This window comes from Bactrocera neohumeralis, chromosome 2, assembly GCF_024586455.1.
Source record: "Bactrocera neohumeralis isolate Rockhampton chromosome 2, APGP_CSIRO_Bneo_wtdbg2-racon-allhic-juicebox.fasta_v2, whole genome shotgun sequence".
In the NCBI taxonomy this organism is placed as follows: Eukaryota; Metazoa; Arthropoda; class Insecta; order Diptera; family Tephritidae; genus Bactrocera; species Bactrocera neohumeralis.
Window position 1 is genome coordinate 3,050,796 of NC_065919.1, and position 18,682 is coordinate 3,069,477.

The window sequence follows — 18,682 nt, forward strand, 5'->3', positions numbered from 1 at the left end:
AGAAATCTCTCAATATTTATGTTAACTATTATTGCCAACTAACACCAGAACCTAATAATCCACTATATACTTTAACTGCAAAAGCGGTTTGTTTTTAGCGGTCGGTAGATACTTCTTATATTATTAGATTTTGATAAATTATTTTGCAAAGACTTAAAAATAAATAATACTTAAAATCATGAATATTTATAATGAAAATTCGACTTAACTCTATTAAAACGAAAATTTTGGGTACCCAAACTTATGTCTATCGGAATGTAATCAAGTGCACCTCCTCTGTGTGTCCGGTCACAAAGATATAGCTGAGAATGAACCGCTGATGAGCTCGCTTTCTCCGTAGCATCCATTAACATGGTAGGAACTAAACCCTTTCTCATGCTGCATTCTCATACCATAAAGAAGCTGCTCCGCTACGAAGAATGAGTATGCAGAGAGAGGTAATGGCAACAACTCCAAGGCATGTGCGATGTCAAGTTGCTAATGGGGGTTACAACCTCAGCAGATTTAAATATGTAGCTAACCTTCCTAAGGACAAACTCAAAGCACTTATATAACAAGGGCCTAGCTTATTCTGCAAAATGCCTCTTCTGCGACAGGAAGCCTGAAACTACAGAACACCTACTAATTGACTGCATAGCAGTCTTTATAAATATGCTAGAGCTAGGTGGGTCGTTGTGACTTAGGAGGAAGCACAATAGACCTGAAGTCGCGGTGCAATCCTCATCTATTTATCTTATCTTATTCTACCCAAACTTATCAAGATAATATAGGTCACGTGATTTGATTGCGAAAATGTATTCAAATGCCAACTTATATAGAATTTTTCGTCATTTTTCTCTGTTTACTTCGAAATAATAATTGAATACTCCTAATAGAACAACAAGACTTAAAATATTTCTTAAGAAGAATCTTTAGTATGTCACACTTATTTGTATCTATTTATTATATTTGACAGCCATGCTTAACTCAATAATACTTCACAACCAAGGGGACGTATTTCATCAGATTCTATTAATTCATTCTAACAACATATCTACCGATTACGCTTGTTGGACTCACAGAAACGCCGGAGCAAATAATAAACTGGGTTCAGCATCTTTTCCGGGAATTTCACCACTTTTCCAGTTCAGCACAGATTTCAAAAAGATACTTAAGAACTTAAGTTTTGTCTTTAAATTACAATTTTTTATTCTGCAAGCAGCAATATATTTTTACTGGTAACCCTTTATTTACTTATGTATTTAAGTCTGTTTACGCTTGAAGCTGTCAATACCTACAGGATAAGATATCCAAACAGCCGGCTTTCTCACTCTCGAGCCAATATCATGCTTTATATACGATGCGCAAATATTGGTTGTATACATATGTATATCCGTCTGTGTGTATGTGCAGCATTTGCGCAAGGTACTATTTAGTAGTAGAATATGTATATATAAAGACGTTCACTTCAAGGAAATATGCGCTGATAAAGAGTTTAAAAAATTGTTATTCAAGCAATAGGAGACTAAGGAGTAGAGGTATGAAAATGAAACTGAAGAAAATGTTTGCTGAATCGAAATGAAAACTATTTCACTTGGCATTTCGACTGGAGTGAAGGCAATTGGTATAAACTTATTACGCGAATTTTAGGAAATTTTATTGTTTGACAGATCCCTGAAATATCCTTTTCTCCACCTTCCGTATATTTCCCGGCATGTCTTTGTTGACCTAAAATTATGCACATATAAGCACCTACCCAAGTACGTGTGAACCGTTCTACTAACTTAGATTCTACTAACGGTAACCACAAAGACCGCAAACCACATTAATTAATTCTGAAATGCGAATGTTCTCAGAAAACACACATAATGTTATTTGTGAATCAATACCAATGTAGGCAAATTACAGATATTTAGTATTGTGAAAATGAGCATTTAAATTGTTCAAGCAAGTAAATGCCTCCACCGGTTTCTATCATTCTGGCGAGTAGTCGATTCTATGTATAATTAAATAAATTTACACCAGAGGGTTTGTAATAAATGGCATGCGTGTGTGGCTTTTGTCGAAATTACAAGCTACAGCAACATACTCCAGTACATTGTCGTATTTGCATAGCAAATGATGGTTAGACCACATGCCTATGAGAAATTTGTGAAAAACTACATAGGTGGATGATATGCTGTCTTAACCAATGCTACGGACTATGTCAGTAGGAAAGGAGTGATAAAACTCATTTGGTTTTAGTCTGCAGAATAAGTTAAAAGCCTTGACATAAGCTTAAATATGATTTGATCACCAAAATCTCTAATGAAATTAAGATAGGCTTCTGACGTCTTCCCAGCGGAACCATGCAGCACTTAGACCATTGAAAATGAGAAGAAGAGACAAAATGTAGCGCATAATTTGCGTGGGGAACGTTATCTCTTCCTTCAGTTTTGAGAAAAACCTGAACAGTAATGCCTTTACTGGACAAAACTCAGCAAGTTGAAAAATGTGTCTTGATGGAAAAGATCTGTGCAGCTGTTTATTCAAAACTGTTTTCATCGCTAGTGCACACGTTATAATTTTTATGAATTCAATTCCTCAGTTTGAGTTGATTTTTAATAGAAAACCATATTAATAAAGAGCATAATTTGTAACAAATGTCATCACGGAACTAGGAATGCCACAGTATGTCAACAGCAGACCTCAGCAATCGCAAAGCTATAAATATATTTCTGATAGAAATCTAATGCTACCTCCCAGAGCTACCCACAATACAGTGTGAATGAACTTCCAGACATTCTTTCATAAATTCTTTCTTTCTCGTTAACAATAATTTACATAATTTGTTTATTGCTCATTATAGTAGCAACCAGTGCGGGAAGTTGCGTTGCAGCAACACGCCAAAACATCTACACGCTTTCATTCAATTGCTCTGAAAAGCGCTCACCTTGCAACTTAAATACACACGACTGCTTAATTACAACAAAACTTGCTGAATTTCGGCTATCAGTTTATTACTTGAAAACTTTTCTGCTTCTGGAAATTGCTCAACATCGTGCCAGCTACTAACACACTAGCGAGGAAGACGAATTAGCAAAACTTTATATGCTTGCCTTGAGCGCGTCAAATAACATGCAGTATGTGTAAAAAAGCAAAGTTACGGGCAATATGTAATAACAGATCTTTGTAAGCTTCCACTTTCCGTCATTTAGTTGCACACCAAGCACTTTGCATAAGTGTATGTGTGTTATGTTAAACGATTCTGCTTAAACTCGCCGCCTTGTCACCTTGCCATCTTGCCACCTGTGCTAATAACGTCACTTAAGCATTGTATGTATGTACGTATGCACTAATACAACCAAATAGGATTTAGCTAACAATTTTATGTGTGCTACATGATGAAATTAAAGAAAACCGGTTAAGCGAAAAGCTTAAATTTAAATGCAAGTAGTTAATCTGTGAGGAAATAGAGAATAAACACTTAGCTTCGTATGTGTGGTTTATTGCAAAAAATTTAACGGCGGAACTCCTAAAAATAGACTTGGATGATTCGGAAAGCAATTTTCCTCTCATTTTACAAATTGCTGGTAAAACTATTGAGAAACATGTTCATAGAATTTTAAATGAAAATAAGTGAGTAGCTCTCAGGTCAGGCCCAGGGCGAGTTAAATTTCAAACACGTTTTTCTGGAAACAACTTTTTTGCATGTTAAAATTTGCCTACTACCTTCTTACATACATATACATATTTTACTACAATTTCTCCCTTTTCAATCGCCTGATCGTTAACTTGAGCCTTTGAAATGAGAGGCAACCCTGGAATAAACGACTATTGGGCTTTTTTGAATTCACGCAGTCTCTAGAAGCGAGTATAGCGCTTTTTAGCAACAAGAAGAAAAGTAGCTGTCGAGCACAAGACACTAACATTAATGGTGTGCCCCTGGCGCTTGAGATACTGACCTTCTTTCTGTTTCCTCTTTGTAAAGTTTTCTATAAAGGCGGTTGTCCATCAACTTGGTGCTGTTGGCTTCTTGTTTTGCTTTCCATGTTGATGTGTTGTTTCGAAATATTTTAATTAAAATCACTATTATTTTGCAGATTTACATAAAAAAATAAAATAATAATAGCGGCACAGTACTTACAAATTACTTTTCCGTAAATGGTTGAAGCATTCACTGTAACTTTAAACTCGAGTAGTAGTACGAGTATATCCGCAAATATTTTTTTTAAATGGATTTTTTTATGTGCGTAAACATTTTTAAACAATTAGTAAACTTACTGTATTGATATATGCGTATAAATTTCAGATTTAAAAAATGACAAAAGAGTATCAACACACCTTTTCCTACTCTTTATAAAGCTCTCTATGTTCATATGCACCAGTTAATAGAAGAGGTTCGGTAAAGAGTAAACTAGTGGTGGTTTGCGTGCAATTTTTTAGTTTGTTTCCGACTTTTCGTTTAACAGACAATTTTAATATACTTATGCTTTTGAATGAGTCCGGTTACATAAAAACTTTTCGAAGCGAAGCAAACCAAAAAGAAGCCAAACGTTTGGAAACTCTGCTGCTGCTTTTACCGAAATACATTTTTGAAATATAGACTTTTCTATTACCCACATCATTGCCATATAACTTTTTACACTCTTGCATCATGTTGCTACAGAATATAATACTTTTGTTCACCTAAAGGTTAAATGCATCATCTAAAACAAATCGAGCTAAATATAGGGTTATATATATCCATATTAATATTATAAATGCAAAATATTTTCGAACTTCCGGGTGACTTTATACCGCATTAATCGGTCAATATGTGAGTTATATCAATGAAAATCAGAGAGCGTATTTTACTAATAATAATGATAAAATCGGATGAAAGCTTGACCTAGCTCTTATATAATTAATATTCGATTGGGTACCTCATTGAAACCAGGGGTAGTTTTATTAGTATTTAGCATGATAGTAGTATATAAAATAGATGGAATCGGATCGATACTTCCGCTTACTCAATTATTTTAATATAAAACTTTGCCAGCACCTGAAGAAATTTCCCCGACTTCGATCCTTACTAGTTGCAAGAATATATAATGTTCGGCTACACCACATTACACCCTTTCTAAGCACACACTAACCAATTTTCTTGTTTTCTATAGGGTTTTTTTGCTTTACCGGAAATCGAAATAAGCCATTCTTAGTCCTTACTAAGTCAACAACGCCCTTCCCTTTCCTTTTCTCGACCTCAGATCGTCCGGAAGAGATTTCATCTCACACATATATGTTGTAATATTCAGCTCGCTACTAAATGGCGTAAATTTGAGTAAACGCGTGTCAAAAGCAGACTCTTGAACATCAATGTTATAATATACAAAGTCACGCATACGCACCGTCACCCACCTGTCAACATATTGATATGACGTACAATGTGTATTTATGAGCACACGTGACTATGCTACATCGTTGTAAAAGCCACACTTTTACTTGCAAACTTTTAGCTGGTCATTAGTTGTAACATAACTATTATTATTATTTCCCAGTTGTTTCGATTATCATTAGCAAAGTTGTGTTAGCATCGGGTCACGTAAGCAATTTGACGGCACGATGTGGCTAAAGTTTATGCGAGAACTTTCGCGAACAGCTTATATGTATATAAACATGTATTTAATGAGTTCAAGTTTATACATACGCACGTTCGTATACATATGTATATGTATGTATCTTTATATATTTTTTCCCGAAATAATATGAAAAAGCAGGTATTTAAATTTCTTCATTTTTAGATTTTTATACACACATACATACATATGTATTTTTTTTTTTTGGCAAACCAATATTATTTATCTTGCGTTAAAAAGATGATTTCTTGTTGTGTCAGGAAATATCAACACGTAGGGCTTATGCTGACTAGACAGGCAAGCCTTGACAGCACAACACACTGCCTTGTTAGACTCAAACTTGTATTTACAAAATTGGAGTGAAGTGCCATATGAAATTGTTTGTACTATTTCAACTTGAAAAGTCAAGATAATTTATATGCTAAATTGAACAATAACCGAAGTCTGCTTCGACTTGCTATCAACGAGTATTTATTTATTTTGTGTTTGTAAGTAAAATAAGCCAGCAGAGTGGCATACAAACTTTTTGTCATTCAATAATGATGCAGCTTTATAGTACATATATGGTTATACATATATCTATGTTTTCTAACTTGTTGACAAAAGGAGTCTTGAAAACAAAATAAGATTTTTTTCCTTAATTTCAATAGCTGAGAGCTCATGTTGCCCTTGTTATGCCTTTGCTTGTTTATAAACTTCTCGCTTTGTGTATTGCTTGTGTATACCATAAACCCAGTTATTAACCGTTATGTGAAGGCTCCCCCACTGTATTTGCGCAAAAAACATGAGAATCTGCCGAACTTGCTTAGCGCCAAGCACCGTCAGATTGCACGAGCATTGAGTGAGTGTGCGGCCTAGCAAAAATAAGCTTCCCCTGCCAACCATGAGCGGGTAAAAAACCAGATAATCAGTGGGTAAGAATGTGGGTAATCCATAGGGTACACATGTGTACTTTGCCATAGGCCGAGCGACAATTTTACCCACTCACGTACGTATACATGTGATCATACTTCTTTGTTGCGCTCATTCAGCAGTGTCATATAAAAAAGTATATCTGTCCTGCTCTTATATCCCCAATCGACGACTGATGCAGGGTTGCATTTTCTCTTTTTAAATAGCTGATGCAGGGCTGCATTTTTTGATTCCTACTTTAAAAATTTATGAAAATTTCAAAGAAAACTTTTTAATTTTTAAATTATTAATTTTATTATTATTAATAAATATTTACATAAAATTGTAATTAAATATATTGACGCTAACATTCCATAAATAAAAATATATTTAATTAAAAAATAATAATTTCATCTGAAAAAAGATTAATTAAAGAAAAGAATTATTAAAACCTGAAAATAAAAGAGTGGCAAAATATTATAAAAGACAAATACCTGAAAATAAATAATAACTCCATTGAATTTGTAATATCTAAAAGAAAAAACGATCAATTGTATAAAATGATAATAATATATGAAAAAAAAGATTAGTATTATCTGAAAGAATAAAATATATTAAATACAAATAGAATTTACTCTGAAAGCAAAGATTAATTAAATAAAAATAGTGATAAAATCTGAAAAGAAAGAATAATTAAATAAAAATAATAATAATATCTGAAAGAAAAGATAGATATTATTTGATCATTTAAAATATAAAACAAACATTTGATTTCACATTTTATATTGGATTGTGCAGGCCGCCTTAAACGCATAAAATACAAATGTACATATGTATATATGTATTTATTTTTGCGTATTATATTGGACTGCGCAGTCCAATTTCAAAGTACACACACTTTTTTCACATACTTACTTAACAACTGATATTTGCCGCTTCTGATGATATACATAGCTGCTGCTGCTACTTCCAATTCAGTTCTGATTTCCAATGCTATAAAAATAAATGAAGTAATTATTTTCAAAATATTGTTAAAAAATCACAAAAAATTCATTTAGTTACCTTCTTGTTGTACGAGCCTCCTTTACGATGGTACGATCACGAACGGCATGCGCCTTTCAATCGTTTTTTTTATTACCCTTTTTGGGATTTTCTATTGTCACTATTGACAATAATGTTTTCTCCTTCGCACTCATTCAAATAAATCAAGAAATGAAAGAAACTTTTTTTCATCGCATTTAGGTAAACAAAAAATAACCCGAAAATGTGCGTTGGTGTTAGTGTATAGAGAAAAACTTTGTAGTTGTATTGGAATATTTGCCACAAGCGGGTAGCCGTGGTTGGCAGGGTCGCTGCTTTTTCACTTGCTTGTAAAAGTGTGTGTGTAAGCGCCAAGCATTATGCAGATATTCCCATGACAGAGAAATGCCTATCGGCTGTTATCACATGCTTTCTGCATTTTAATGTATTTGAAAAAGAAAAAAAAAATAAAAATAAAAAACAAACAATCAAGAAGAATATTAGGTGAATTTTGATTCGTAAAAAATATGCGCCCACACACTTGAATTTTCAAATGGAAAATATTTACTTTTAAAACATTAAAAATGGAAGAAAAGCCAATAATTTTATGCATTTCCCACGAGAGTAAAGAATAATATTATTGTAATTTTTAAAAATATTTGCTAATAAATATACTCCTATATGCTTTATTTATTTGTTTATGAATAATATTCGTATTTACTATTAGTTTATTTATCCAAAGTATGAGAATTTAAAAAAACGCGCTATTTTCCCTTGCATATTCATGGTTTATAGCAAATGTGCCTTATGTGGTTCTATCACGTATTATTACAAGCATGGCAGAATGAAACAGGATCCAGTTTGCAACGAAATTCGTAGCACTCAAAAACAAAGCTATCTCGTTTGACGAAATATCTTCATTTCGAAGAAATTCTTCAGATCAAGTCAATATCGCGTACAAACCGTCAGATCAAAGTTCTTGTGAGAAAACTTGTGTAGTTTTGTGTAGGGTATTATAGTTTCGCTGCTACCGAAGTTAACGTTTTGATATCTCTATTTTTTGTGTTCTAAATTGTTTTAGGCACACTATTGAAAGAGCACCTATTTTCATCCATACATACCTCATTTCTTTCGACAGAAAACGGAAAAACACAAGGAAGAAAGAACTCATATTTGTCAAAAACTTTCACTTGCCGCATTTTCTATGTACACAGAAATATGTATGTATAATATGTATAAAACAGTAGGAAATAAACCCCGGCTGGGTACATGGCTTCGCTTATCATAACAACAAAGCTGCTCATGCAAGCCATACAAACAAGCATACATAACTGCGTGAGTGGCACGATAATGTGCCTGTGGTGTTTGCTTTTATTTGTGTTTTGCAATTTCAATTTACATAAACACTGAAGAGATAACGTGGATGTCAGGTAAATTGTGGTAAACAGCTAACAATTGCCTGCAGACAAATAATATGAAACTTCTTACAAACAAAAAAACAGCTTAAATCTGACTTGTTTTTAAACTCTTGCAACATGTTGCTGCAGAGTATAATAGTTTTGTTCACCTAAAGATGAGTTAATTATGGGGTTATTTATATAGGAATGATCCAGATGACGAGACGGGTTGAAATCCGGGTGACTGTTTGTCTGTCCGCCGTGCAGGCTGTAACTTGAGTAAAAATTGAGTTATCTTGATGAAACTTTGGTATACGATTTGGTATTGATGGGCGTAATCGGATCGCGGTCACGCCTACAAAACGCCATTAACCGAAAAGTATTGGAAGTCAAACTACAGCCACGCCTACTGCCTATATAACACGTTTCAAATTATATTTTAAACCTTCCAGTATGCAAATCAAGAATATATATCAGGAAAATTTTTGCACAAATAGTGCATTTAAGGTGTGCCACTTTATGACAAAAAATTGCTTAAATCGAACGAAAATTGTTGAAGCGCTAGATACTTAATATGTCGATCCAGTGCTTATAATTGACTTTTTACCGAGATTTATAATTGAAATTCAGATGGAATCCTTTCCTGTTGCCAGCATGTCAGTGTAATACAATATTTAGCCCTCATATGCCTAATATAAGAATTTTCGAACTTCCGAGTGACTTTATACCACATACATATATCAGCCACTATGTGAATAATTAATAAAATTGAGAGGGCATGTTTTTCTTATGACGGTGCATATTAGCGCTTGGAATGCATAAATTCGGGTGGAAACTCGCCCTAAACCGCATATAATTAACAGGTATTATATAGCTGAATGTAATTTTTCCTTGCAATTTTCAAGAGTAGGAAATGTTCGATTTTACCCCAACTTAGCTCTTCCTTACTTGTTTTGTAATTTTTGGTAATTTTATATTTTGCGGTTATTTTTCGAACAAAAAGTAACCTATTTCAAATAAGGTCACATTCAGGTTGAAATATTTTCTGTTTTTTTTAGTTTTGCTACAAATTTTTCGTCTCATGTAAAAAAATCCATTCTTCAAGCCAAAAAGTCGACCTTCCTGCTCCTGAAATGGCTGCACTAGAAGCTTCAAGGAGTGCAGACAAAAGGCATGGTATGTCCTGTCTTGTCGGCCAAAATCTGATTATTTTTTTTCTGTAGCCAAGCATATAGAATTGGTAACGGAATTCTTAATCCCACAACAAATGAGTGCATAACACACGATTAATATTTGTCTCTGCAATGCTTTTGAAACTTTTGTATTTATTCATTATTTTCGAGCCAAAATTACGCCTCAAAAGCTTAGAGCGCTCTTTAGTTGCATTGTTATAAATTTGTAATAAAGTTTTGAATGTAAAATAATTAACTGAAAGTTTAATTAGTATATTTAATACTATTTAGAATCGCGTGAACTTCCTTTGAGTTGAAGACATATAAATCGTTATTCTAATTGCCACAATTGCCAAGGTTACGTATACGCCACGTATCAACTTGCCTGTACATAAGCAAATATTGTGTTAATGTTCAAAAATACTGGTATTCACACCTAATACTAAAATAGGGAGTTTTCCAATAAAATCAAACAATTTCATAAATACTTCATGCAAAAATCCCCTTTCGTATAACCAGCACTTACGGAAACCAACACAAATTTACAAAAAAACATTTCTTTCATTTTACTGCAATCACATTTCACTTCATTGTTCTGTCCTCAAAAATATCATGTAAAAAGTTTGATAGCTATTATTCAAATGCAGCTAAGCGTACTCTAGCCTCGCTCAGTCCTTGACAGGCTGAAGCATCACGAGGTGCCACACAAGCAAAAACAAAAACAAAAACAGTGCATATAGAGACATCGGCACCAACAATAATATTATCAACGACGACAAGCACTAGATATATACTCAACGTCAGAAACATAAACAAACTGGCCGAGGAAAAGTTATTTTGAAATATTCGAATTGTGCCACTCAGCTTTTGTAGCTGTTGCTTGTTGAATATATTTTTGGCTTGACTGTTGTTGGATATCTTCAAGTGCAGAAAATTCCAAAAGTGGATTAGTAATAGTTTGATGTCTAGTAGAGTTTACTATTATGAGCTAACTATATTAAGACTTTGTTCATTATTTTAAAATTATTAATTTATTCTACAAAATCCAAGTCATCCCCCACGTCTTTTTACGAATAGCTTTGCATTACACGCAAATAGTATTCCTGTTGACAGTTTGGTCGGTGAAGGATTTCGGACTGCACCACACCTCGATAAGGAACTGTCAATATAACCTTGATTTGTGACCTGCTTTGACCGGATTTTCTTTTGCTTCGGCTCACCTTTGCCACCATATTTGGCGATTGATTGTCTGTTTCCGGGTCATAAGCTAGATACAAGATGCATCGCCAGAAATAATAAGGTTCATGGTATTCTGGTAATCCGAAAGCATTGTTTCACAGAAGTTAACGCAACGCTGATTTTCGAAAAAAATTAATGAATTCAAAATTAATTGAGCTTTAACTTTTTTTAGGCAGATAAGATATCTTTCAAGATGGTTTTCAATAATCTTTTTTCCAACTAAGCCAGTAAGATTTCTGATATCACAATTGTCGATTCTCAAGCACTAATTCCTTTATTTTATTGACGTATTGATCATTGATGTTGACGCCCGATCTGGACGTAGTTCGTCGTCAACGCGTTCTCGATTCTCTTTGAAAAATTTGCACTATTAAAGCACTTGCTCGCGGCAAACAACTCTCAGCGAAGGCATTTTTCAACACACTGAACGTTTCGGCATCAAAAATTTGATTCCACCTACAAAATTTAATGAAACTCCTTTGTTGAATAATTTCACTCAGCGTAAAAATCGCCGAATGCTCTTGATAAACTTCAGAAAGACAAGCCTTAAACAAAAAGTAATGACTATTTTTATGTGTATTTCTCCTCAGCTATTACTGACAGTCATACAAACATCGAAATAAATATTTTTCGACGAATTGTTTTCAACACGAAACTTAAATTAGGAAGTCTTACTATTTTCAAGCCCACATTTTATCGAAATATTCCTCCTATGTTAGAAAAAGCACCACACTGAATATAACTAAGGTATGTGCAAGTCTTTTTGGAACTCAATTCAGTTTAAACTTTAAGCAAAAACTAGTGTGAAATAGGTTTAATATGAAAATACATTCTACCTAAATCCATTTGATATTTTGTGCTGCGCTGAAAGGCATTTTAAATGTGACCACTGCATTCTTAACTGAATAAATAAATATCTTTAAAGGAAAATTTCAAACAATTTGAGACAATAATTCAGATAATTTCATGTATTACAAAAAAACGTAAATTGTAACATGTTTGATATGAACAATATTTTAATATTTAAGTGAATTTTTCTGATGGCTGAAAGCTTTTGATCGCAACAACGGAAGTTTTTGAAATGCTTATTGAACAAACATTCAAATAGCTGTAATATAGCGGAGTACACAAGTAGACAAAATAACACACATGTTTCTGAGAATAGAGATATTGCAGCTATTTACTAAATAACTATGTTATATACACAATTTAAATATGTATACATACATATATTCATATAAATTTTCGAAAAAGGAAACAAGGTAAACTGATATCGACGAATATTTTTTTTGGTAAATTCCGGTTCAAAAGTGACCCAAAAACCTTTTTCTTCCACCAACTAATAGATATGCTACACACCTTTCACTGAACAGCAGCAAACAGAAAAGGCGGCAACAATTTGATGCTGTCGTCGTAGTTACCTGATGTTTTTACGATTGCTGTCACTGCGCCTCAACAAGCATATTGTCGACAGCTGCTATAAACTGTCATGACAACCACTTCATTGATATACGAATATGTTGCTGCTGCTGATGCGATGTGACATACTGTTGTGCTACGCTTACATGTGCTTCTCCATTATACAGATGATTCAAATAAATACTTTCCAATTCTCGGTGTGTTGTTGTGTTGATCAACAAAATAACTATTATCGATTTTATTTCAATCTTTATTTCCTGCACATACACAATTAAAAACAAGTAAGGAAGGGCTAAGTTCGGGTGTCACCGAACATTTTATACTCTCGCATGATAAAGTGATAATCGAGTTTTCATTATACGTCATTTACATACTTTTCAAATACCGTATTTGTGTAAAGTTTTATTCCGCTATCATCATTGGTTCCTAATGTATACATATATTATACAGAGAAGGCATCAGATGGAATTCAAAATAGCGTTATATTGGAAGAAGGCGTGGTTGTGAACCGATTTCACCCATATTTCGTACATGTCATCAAGGTGTTAAGAAAATATTATATACCGAATTTCATTGAAATCGGTAGAGTAGTTCCTGAGATATAGTTTTTGGTCCATAAGTGGGCGAGGCCACGCCCATTTTCAATTTTTAAAAAAAGTCTGGGTGCAGCTTCATTCTGCAATTTCTTCCGTAAAATTTAACGTTTTTTGTTAGTAGGTTAACGCACTTTAAGTGATTTTCAACATAACCTTTGTATGGGAGGTGGGCGTGGTTATTATCCGATTTCTTCCATTTTTGAACTGTATATGGAAATGCCTAAACGACTCTATAGAGTTTGGTTGACATAGCTATAGTAGTTTCCGAGATATGTACAAAAAACTTAGTAGGGGGCGGGGCCACGCCCACTTTTCCAAAAAAATTACTTCCTAATATGTCCCTCGCTAATGCGATCCTTTGTGCCAAATTTCACTTTAATATCTTTATTTATGGCTTAGTTATGACACTTTATAGGTTTTCGGTTTCCGCCATTTTGTGGGCGTGGCAGTGGGCCGAGTTTGCCCATCTTCGAACTTAACCTTCTTATGGAGCCAAGAAATACCTGTACCAAGTTTCATCATGATATCTCAATTTTTACTCAAGTTACAGCTTGCACGGACGGACGGACGGACAGACGGACGTACGGACAGACAGACATCCGGATTTCAACTCTACTCGTCACCCTGATCCCTTTGGTATACATAACCCTATATCTGACTCTTTTAGTTTTAGGACTTACAAACAACCGTTATGTGAACAAAACTATAATACTCTCCTTAGCAACTTTGTTGCGAGAGTATAAATATATCTATATATGTGTATAAGTATATACAGCTCCTTAAGCACATTATGAACGATTTGTATCTCCTTCGCTTTGAATTTTTTAGTAATTGCGAATTTGATTTTTTTTTAATTGCAGAGCGAAGTGTTCGATGAAATCGATTTATCCGATTTGTGCACCGCTGAATGTAGTATTAAGAATATAAATCATAGTTTTCAGGTAAGTGATGAATCATTTTAGATATGAATATGAAATAAATAAGATGTGAATTAGCGTATTATACTATTTTAAATTTAATTAAATTTGATATAATAAAAAATAAAATTAATTAAATATAAAAATAAGACAATAATGCCATAAAAATTCAACAAATATACACCTTAACTAAGAATAATCGATTATTATAGCTAGCAAAGAAAGTTGTACAAAAGTATATGTTGTTGACATTGTATTGGCTATAAACAATTGCCAAATAGTTGTGAGTAATCCCCACTTGGTCGAGTAGACACTATGTTCCTTCAAGTGACGTACATCAAACTATCGTGGAATTGGCAACAACTACTAATCTTTCTTGCAGCAATTACTGAAAAACCTTAAATTTTTTAAAGCTTAGCTCAACTCAGATTATTCTTCTCATATCAGCGATTTTTTCATGGAAGGATACGGTTTAAAAAAATCCACTTACATGCGATAACCCCACTGTACTATTGTAGTCTATACAGCTTTCTGATGAGTCACATTTGGACAACGTGCAACAATTTCTGTATTAGCGAATAATGTATTAGCTTAAAGCCATAAGAAGATTTTCTTCAATAGAACGCTTTCACCAGTAACTGAGCAGGTCAACTCTTCCATTTTTCATGAGTCAATTTTGGCAGCAGCTCTTTACTTCCATCGGCTGCAGAGTGATAAGGGGTACTCTGTAATCCTTTGCAAGGTAGTTAAAAGTTAGAGAAGACATTACTTAATTTCTTATATTCTTTTCAAAAATTCAGCTCCGAACATTTACCAAACTCAACGTAAATCGGATCTCTTCACCAATTTAGTGGATAATCGTAACATATTTCTACAGACGTGTACCACCATAAAGATTTAGGGTACTTGTCTGAGAATATATTGCACCTAATAAGTCTCCATATTATATCCATGCTGTTATATCAACAACTCAATATTTGATTGTACGATTTGTGCGTCTTAATCATTAAATAAACATTCAAGAATTCTCCGAAATGTTTTTCTATAGAAAAAATCGACAGAACTCTTGTGAAATGTTACCATCATCACACTACCGTGTATGAAAAGCATTTCAAAACTGTTATACTATATAAACTTGGGCACCGGAACTCATTATTTATTACAGGGTAATTTCCGAAGCACGAAAGCAGCAAACTTTTCAATTAATGTTGAAATTAATGTTGAAATTGAGTAAATAGTAACGGCACATGATTTAATTGTCTGAAAATTATATGAAAACTGTTCACAACAATTAAACTCGTTCTAACGCTTGTTCTTCTTATCAACTTAGTTGCCTGGATATTTCCATGGCATTTGCAAAGCATGAATAAATACCTACTACCCGAAATATCCGTTTTCCCATTTAAAATTCTTGGCCCGTTCGTTTACTTTGTGAGCATTCCAATTATTTAATTGGTTTTGGTTGTATCCTCGAAAGAGCCGCATGAATATTTTATAACGCTCGACCAACAATGCAAGGCGTAAGTCAGCCAGCTAAGTAGTCGACAAACTAAACGAACAAACACAAGCACAGAAAATGGGAAAAAACAACAAAAGCAAAAAACAAACAAAGAAAAGTGTCAACAACGACACGGTCGGCAGCAATCAGCGCCAATTCACTGTAATCGACTTTAGTTGAGCAAAAACGAAACGCCCAGCACTGGAGTGCACCACAGCGACATGGCATCAACGTTGACTTGCCACGTTATGTGGCAGAGTGAAAACTAGCAAAAAAGCAAAATACGAAAATGCCTATTAATGCATGTGTGTGTGTGTGTAAATTTAAAAGTTTTATAAAAGTTGCATTGCATTGGCGATTGATTCTGCCGATGAATAAGTATACAATGAAGGCCATTAGTGTCGCGTGTTCAGCACCGCCCATTCAATTTGCCGTGACTCTATCGCCGTGTTAACACTTGTTGCAAATCGCTGGAAAATGCATTGAATTGGAGTGAATTTGAATGGCATAAAATTAATTAAATTGCGCATACTCGCGCTTGTAAAAAACAGCAAAGAGAAAGGGTAATGCCTGCGGAAGGAAGTACAGTATCAATAAACTGTGATCGCTTTCATTTATTTCATTTATCATTTGTTGTGCCTGTTGTGCAGTTGCTGAGAGAATTAAATTTCGGAGAATTTACTGTGCAGCTAGTAGCTCAATGCTTTCAGAAGCTTTGTGATATTCATATGGAATAAAGTAATTGATGCATCGTGGAATGCTTTGCAGAATATGTTCTTTATGCAACTATAACGATTATATCAATCGCAATGTTCGAAGAAGGCCACTATGCAGAAGATTGAATGCGAAGTTGAGAGCTTAGCTTGAGGTTTAAACATATTGCAACAGGAGAAGGCAGTAGTAACCATAAAACGTAATCAGCGTTACAACGTAAACTATTATTTTCGGCGCAAACAAATCTCAACTCAAATCTGCCGGTCTGCCGGTCTGCAGTCAACCACCTGCTAAACGCAATTTATTGCATTTTAAATTCTCGATATAAATGATAGTTTCTTTACGAGATTAATACACTGACATTAAACTGTATTAAGAGCAAGAAAAATGGAAAATATATAAATACCAATCCCATTTTCCTTAATAAACTCATAAGCACGCTCGCTTCGTAAAAAGTTTCAACGAGTATAGGCGATTTATGGCACGAAAACATCAGCTTGTTTGTGGTTGAACTTTGTGCTCGCTTTGAGCGTGCCGCCACAGCAAAACTTTTCAAAGCCTCTTTGCAAACAGATAGCCAGTTATATGCGGTTTAAAACGCACAACGCGAATAACACGAAGCCTGGGTATTCTTTGAGCAGAGTTTTAATTTATTTACATACACACACACTTTAAAGCCATATACCAAAAATATCAGGTGGGCTGAAAAGTACACAGGCTAACAAAGAAAACTTTTTTTATTTTTTTTTGATAAATTTTGATATTATTATTCAATATAGGTATCTTCGAGGGCGATACAATGATTTTAGCGGGCAAAATTGTTTCAATATACATTTGTATAGAAGATCTGCCTTAAGTCTCAAATTAAGCTTTACTGCGATTACATCTTCATTGTTGCTAAATTTCTTTCCAACGAGCATTCCTTTGAGATCTGAGATTTCTAATGGTTTTGGTGAATGGGAGTTTTCTTTGAAAATAGTTGATGAATATCATACCATAAACATCCCGTAATACTGATGCTGGGAAAGTTAGCTGACGTTTGTGTCTTTTCACGATTTAGCACCCACTTTGCACAGGGCTCTGGCACAGCTAAATATTCATTCACATTATATTCAACACGTTTCCTTTGATGTGTTCAGAGTCTCAGAAAAGCCGAACAACTTTGCTTTATGGGCAACTGAAACTATTTTTGGGAATTTTTCAATGTTTTCTGTCGGTAACAGCCTCTTTAGGCCATCAACTGCCTTCATCATCCTCTGTGCTCATTAGAGTGATTTAAAAAAAAAAAAATTTTTGTTTCGTTTGGTACTCGGAAAAATAGGTTCCTAGACACCTCTAAGAAAGCCTCTCCAAATATGAGTTTTTAATTGTAACGGGAAGGTCCTCCTACATACAGTTTTCTATTTTTTCTTATTATCAGATAGAAAAATTTATATCTCGCTTCCAATTACTTGAAAAAATATCTTGTTCCTAAGATTTTGTTGGAAATTGAATGCTCTACAAAAAAGGTCTATTAAGATTTTTTCGTAAACCCAAACGTTTAAAAGATATTAACAGTTAAAGTTTGATTATTTTTGGGAAAATTTTTTATTTCTTATGAATTTTATAACTCAATGAAAAAAAATTATTATGAATAGTTTTTTGGAGAGGCTTTCTTAGAGGTGTCTCGGAACCTATTTTTCAGAGTACCAAACGAAAAAAAAAATTTTTTTTTGATCCACCCTAATATGCATTGATGTTTGACGATGAATATCTCATAAACGCTTAACTTAATCGAAAAATCAAATAAGACCATTTTTATAGAGCAGTAAATTTCCTACAAAACTGTGAGTTTCATCATTGCATTTCAGCACCGCTCATGTCGTCCCGTTCAAACTTAGCAAACCACCTTTTAACGGCTGATTTCCGTGATATAGCGTCCAAATAACGTTCATTAATCGGAGATGTTGCAAAAGTATAAAAATAGTAAAAGGAAACAAATTGAAAAATACTCCGCTTTAACGCGTATTGTGTATCAAAAAGTATTAAAGTATAATTATTGAAAAAAACTGCATTTAAATAAGCCGTAATGTTAATGAAACAACTACCTCGCAATCAAAACAAGTTTGCAAAACTTAAAAATTGACTACCCTAATATTTCGCAGAAGTCATTAAGTATCGGCAAAGTTTTGATAAGTTCACAAACACTCACTTTATAATCGCGTTTCTCTGAACATTTCTTAGAGAGTGTACGAGATTTAGAA

General features: G+C 33.9%; 1 protein-coding gene across 7 annotated transcripts in view; it reads left to right on the top strand.

The window, feature by feature from the left end:
* Window positions 1-18,682, top strand: part of LOC126751629 (diacylglycerol kinase eta-like) — a 68,582-nt gene that overhangs the window by 25,120 nt on the left and 24,780 nt on the right. For all 7 annotated transcript variants that reach the window (XM_050462035.1, XM_050462031.1, XM_050462032.1 and 4 more), the window contains exon 2: window positions 14,171-14,251. The gene's annotated coding sequence lies outside the window, so the exon portion shown is untranslated. The remainder of the gene's footprint in view (window positions 1-14,170; window positions 14,252-18,682) is intronic.